The sequence below is a fragment of the Leptonychotes weddellii genome, chromosome 5 (genome assembly GCF_054177405.1).
Source record: "Leptonychotes weddellii isolate Sample4059 chromosome 5, ASM5417740v2, whole genome shotgun sequence".
NCBI classification, from domain to species: domain Eukaryota; kingdom Metazoa; phylum Chordata; class Mammalia; order Carnivora; family Phocidae; genus Leptonychotes; species Leptonychotes weddellii.
In genome coordinates, this window is record NC_138373.1 from 153303707 (window position 1) to 153308658 (window position 4952).

The following is a 4952-nucleotide window of genomic DNA, read 5'->3' on the forward strand; positions in this document are numbered from 1 at the left end:
TTGTGGGACTGTCTTTTTTGTCCTCCTCCCCTCTTCCCACGTTTCCTCTGTGTGTGTCCCAAGCACCCCTGCATCACCAGCTGGGTAGTCTTGGCTACTCTGTGCCTCAGTTTCCTTATCCGTCTGCTGGGAGTAATTCTGCCTGCTTACCTCACAGTGTATTGAGGAAGGACAGATGTCAGATCCAAAGTAGTTGGAACACGGAAAAGTGCGGTACAAAGGCTAGAAAGACCGGGAACTGCTCAGGAAAAGAGTTCCCAAACAGGGGACCCTGGACGGCAACTATGCAAAAAGGAGAAAGTACAAAGACTAAGAGTGGGGTCCTGGGGGTGGGAATCCCGGGCTTTTCCTTTTCTCCTTTGGCTGAGTTTTCTGTCTGTGGCCAGGAAACTCCCCCACAATTAGAAGATACGTTTACGCACAAGGATGCAGCCACCTGCAGGGCGCCCCCAGGTCCCCTGCTCAGGGCTGGCCCGGGGACCCCGGGGGCTTTCATCGGAGGTGGGGGCAGAATAGGGTGCACCAGCCTTGGCAGAGCGCAGGCTGCAGATCCGCCGCCTCCTCCCCCACCCGCACCGTGTCTTCCTCCTTCTCCCTCTGCTCCCTCGGTGTGCGGAGCTGGTGGGGCCAGCAGCCCTGTTGACAACCAAGCCTGTCCTGTCCTGCCTCCCCATGCCACATGTCCTCAGTGCTCAGGGTCCCTGTGGCTTGAGGGACCAGGAACTGTCCCTAATTTTGTTTCAAAGGGGAAAAGCACTCATTTAGAGTTTGCACACGGGCTGGCAAAGTGGGCTTTTAAAAATGGTCATTTTACAGAGTACCAGGCTGGCTCCGTCGGTGGAGCATGTGATTCTTGATCTCAGGGTTGTGAGTTGAAGCCCCACTTTGGGTGTGGAGCCTACTTAAAGATTTTTTTTAAAAAATTTTAAGGCTATTTTACAAATAAACAGGCTCAGAAAAGCAAAGTGATATGCCCCAAATAACAGCAGCAGAGCTGAAATTCAAACCCAGAGTGGGTTTCAAATTTTCAAGTTCAAATTCCCTGACGGTAAAGGCAGGCGGACTGTTCTTGGCCCTGGGGTCAGGGCAGTGCCACATATTCTCTTCTAACCAGCTGCACCCTTGGGTCTTCCCACCTCCCCACAGTTTACAGAGGTCTTCCAGCCCAGCCTGCCGCTCATTCGAGCTCCCAGGATCTTGAGTACCTTCTGCATCCTCAGCCTGGGCTGTGTGCTTTGAGATATTATCTGACTTGAATTTCACTGGGGTGGAGGGGAGATGTTAACCCCATTGTACGATGGGGAAACCAAAGTTTAGAGAAGCTTCATTCAGCAAATATTTATTGTCTATTCTGTGTCAGCCGTGCCTCCTGCCCTCCCAATCTGCTAGGAAAGACAAACATTCCGCAGACAAAAATAGAGAATGATGGATTGTACTGTCATGTGACTGAAAAGACGGGGGAACTGGGAGAGAGACAAGCGGAGGGGTCAGGGAAGACCTGTCTGCAGGCGGCATTTAAGCTGAGACCTAAAGAGTGAATGGATATGACTTGCCCTTAAGGCTCACACACAAGTTGGGCTCAGAGCTGAGTCCTCCAGGTGGCTTGTGACCTCCGTCCACATGCCTCAGTTCCCCGGGCAAACACGGCCTATCCCTCTGGCCAGAGAGGTGAGGCACCAGGAGAGCAGTTATGAGAGGACCCAGCGTGAGTGGAACCTTGACACAACAACACCCTCTTGTCACTGAGGTTGGGACTAGGACCCCAAGGAGCCAGGGAAAGCAGAGGTTACTTGAACAGAGCCTTTGGCCCTGTGGTCGAATCTTTAGGCAAAGGCTTTGTGTTGGCCCTACCCCACCCTCTAAGCCCCCCGGGGTCTCCAGCCAGCTGCTACATGGTTACTAGCCCTAGGCCCTGTTGATTGGTCAAGGAGTGAACATGTGACTAAACTGGGCCTATAAGGTCCTTCCCTGAAATTTGTCAACTTGAGGTCTGTTTCTCCGTGGAGGTGACCTGCTCTAACCCACTGCATTTTCTACTCTGCATACAGATGCTCCCACCCAAAGCAGAATTTTGTGCAGCCATGGGAACCTAGGGGATTCGGGCTCAAAATATGTCAAAGCTACAAGATCTTTGTCGAGGCTGTGGCAGGTAAGAACACAGGCTTTGGAGTTCATCCTAGGTTCAAACCTTGCCTCCATCACCAATTTAAGCTGTGATTTGGGCAAGTCTGGGCTTCTGGGGTTTTTTTTTTATCTTAGAATGGGACACCAGCTTGCCAGGCTCCGGGGATGGGGTAGGTGCTCAGCACTTGGCTGATGCACTGAGGTCATGGTGTAGAAGGTGCTGCACAGAGATGGGCCCCCCACAGTCCTAGCAGCTGGATGGTGTGGGATGCAGCCAGGCTCAGACCAGCTGTGCAGCCTGAAGTGAGTTACTCCACCTCCCGGAGTGATTTCTCTCTCCGTACAAGGTGAACGTGTTACACTGATCACGTGTGAGTGCCTAACGCAATGCCCCTCTCCCTCCTACATCTCTGGAGGACAAACTTCCAAAGCTGGATACGTGCCTCCTTCCTTGACTACCCAGCTCCCAGCCGGCCCTCACACACCTCCCCGAGGCTGTGCCAGGCCGGCCCAGCTAGCGGCTCCTGACGTCAGCTGCTAATCCGGGCAAGCTGCCAGCCAGAGATAGGGGTGAGCGGCAGAGGAAATCAGAAACAGGTTTGAAGGTGGGTGTCCCCGGTCCCCGGCCCGTGGCCAACCCTTCCTGTGCTCTCATCAGCTTCTTCAGCAAACCCTCCCGACCCCACGAGCTGATGCCTGGACGTGGTAGAGCAGGGGCCTCTGGCTGTGAGCCACTGCTTCCCTGCAGTGACAGCTGGGGCCCTGAGGTGCACTGTGCTCGGCCTCCCCCAGCTCCGAGGCTGCAGGTGTCTCCAAGCTGGGTGGGGGGCGTCCGCTCCGGCTTGGATTCCAGGCCGACTCTAGCTGGTCCCATGTGGGCTGCAGAGAAAGCAGAGGAAGGAGGAATCTCAGCCAGTTCTCTGAGCCCAAGCCGGGGGCACCATTCCTCACTGCTCTCCTGTCATGTCAGCCTCACGGCACCTACGATGTGTGTCCCATTTTGCAGAGGAGGACACTGAGGCTCAGCAAACTCTTAGCTGACTTGCCCAAGATCTCACGGCTACTAAGTAGCAGAGCTGAGTTTCCAGCCCAGACCTAGTGGCTCCTAAGCCCAAGCTCTTCTGCCATGTCAGTCATCTCCTGGCCAAGGTGCTGGTGCTGCCTAGGCCCATCCACACGGGAAGTACACCCCCACCTTCCACCTAGCCAGCCAGAGCAGCCAGACCAAGGCCTGGTCTGACATCTTCCCGTGGACTCTCCAAACCACCATGACCAGCAGCAAGGAGGCCAGGCCCAGCTGCTGGCTTGGTTGAGGAAAAGACTGATCTTTGTCCCACACGGAGTGCCAGAACCTTCACGGTGACTCCCACTAGGAAAATGTGTTCACTGAGGTTCAGAGAGGGCACGTGACTTCCTCGAGGCCATACTACTTCTTCTCCCCACGCTCCTCCCAACCTCTTCCTTGGTCCCCATCCAACCCTGGACCAGTGTCTTTCTCCCTCCCTCATAGCATGTCCTCTCCTCCTGGGTGCCAGGGTCAGAGGCTTTGGACAACAAGGACCTTACAAGTTAGCACCTCTAGGCCCTCCTGGAATGGATGGGAGAGAGGCCCTGAGAGGGAAAGGAGCTATCCAAGGTCACACAGCAAAATGAGATTCAGACGTAGGGATCTTGCATCTCCATGTTTCCTATCTCCCTGAAATCGCATCGAAGCTGGGTGGCCCTTCACTCAGGAAGGGTCCTACTCCTACCTGGACCATGAGCTGTTCACAAAAACCTGAGCTCACAAGGAAGCGCCCTCATCCTGGGCCTGTCTCTAACTTGCTGTGTGCCCTCTTGCAAACCACATCCCTCTCTGAGCGCCTTCTTCTTCATCAGTGCCATCACCTTCCTCACAGACTTCTAATTCTACCATTAGAAAAGCTGACTGGGGGGCAGAGAGAGAGAGGTAGGTAGAGGCAGGAGATGGGGCTGGAAGTCAGCAGGGCCAGGCCAGTCAGGGCTGAAGAGCATGGCTGTCCTGCTGGGGTCTGAGGCCAGAACTGCTTTGACCCAGGTCTGTGGCAGAACTGGGCCACACCCCCAATCCCGGTACTCTCAGAAGCTGCTAGACTGAGCTCAAATTACCTTGAAATCCTACCTAAGAGCCTTGCTGAGGCCCCAAGTGCGAGCCTCAGGGGTGAGACCAGAGCAAGGGGAGGCACCCAAAGCCGGGACTGGAGTCCTGGGCCCAGCCTACCGATGACTCACTGCAGCCCTCCTTGCTTTGGGCGTCAGTTTCCCCATCTGCCCAAGGACACTGGAAGTGTGGGTCTCAGTACTGACGTTCAGACTCCGTAACATCACCAGGCCTTTGTCCATGCTTGGGCAAGCCCAGCCTCCCTTCCCTCTCTTCTCTGCCTCACAAACTCCTAGTCATCCCTCCAGGCCCCAGTCAGCTGTCACCTCTGCCAGGAAGGCCTCACCAACACTCTTGGGGACAAGTTGCCCCTCTTGCATGATTCCACACCTTCTTCTGCAAGCGTCCAGCCAGGCCCAGTCCCGCCCTCACACCTGAGGTGAGGAGCCAATGAGTTACAACACACGAAATCCTTCGAATAACACCAGGCACGGAGCAGGCAGCCCTGGGTACCGTCTATACGCTGGCAACCTGCCCTGTGTGTCTCTGGCCCCATCCGCTCCCCGGGCTCCTGACGCTTACCTGGCACCTCACTGGGAGGTCTCTCAGGCATTTCACCTTAACCTGCCCAGAGGCTCCTGGTCTCCCCCAAACCTGCTCCTCCTCAGTCTTCCCCTCACGGTAAAGGGCCCCACCATTCCTCAGGTGC

At 55.5% G+C, this 4952-nt stretch overlaps 1 long non-coding RNA gene across 1 annotated transcript in view; it reads right to left on the minus strand.

The window, feature by feature from the left end:
• Window positions 1–4952, minus strand: part of LOC145721388 (uncharacterized) — a 185703-nt gene that overhangs the window by 147566 nt on the left and 33185 nt on the right. The gene's annotated exons all lie outside the window — the stretch shown is intronic.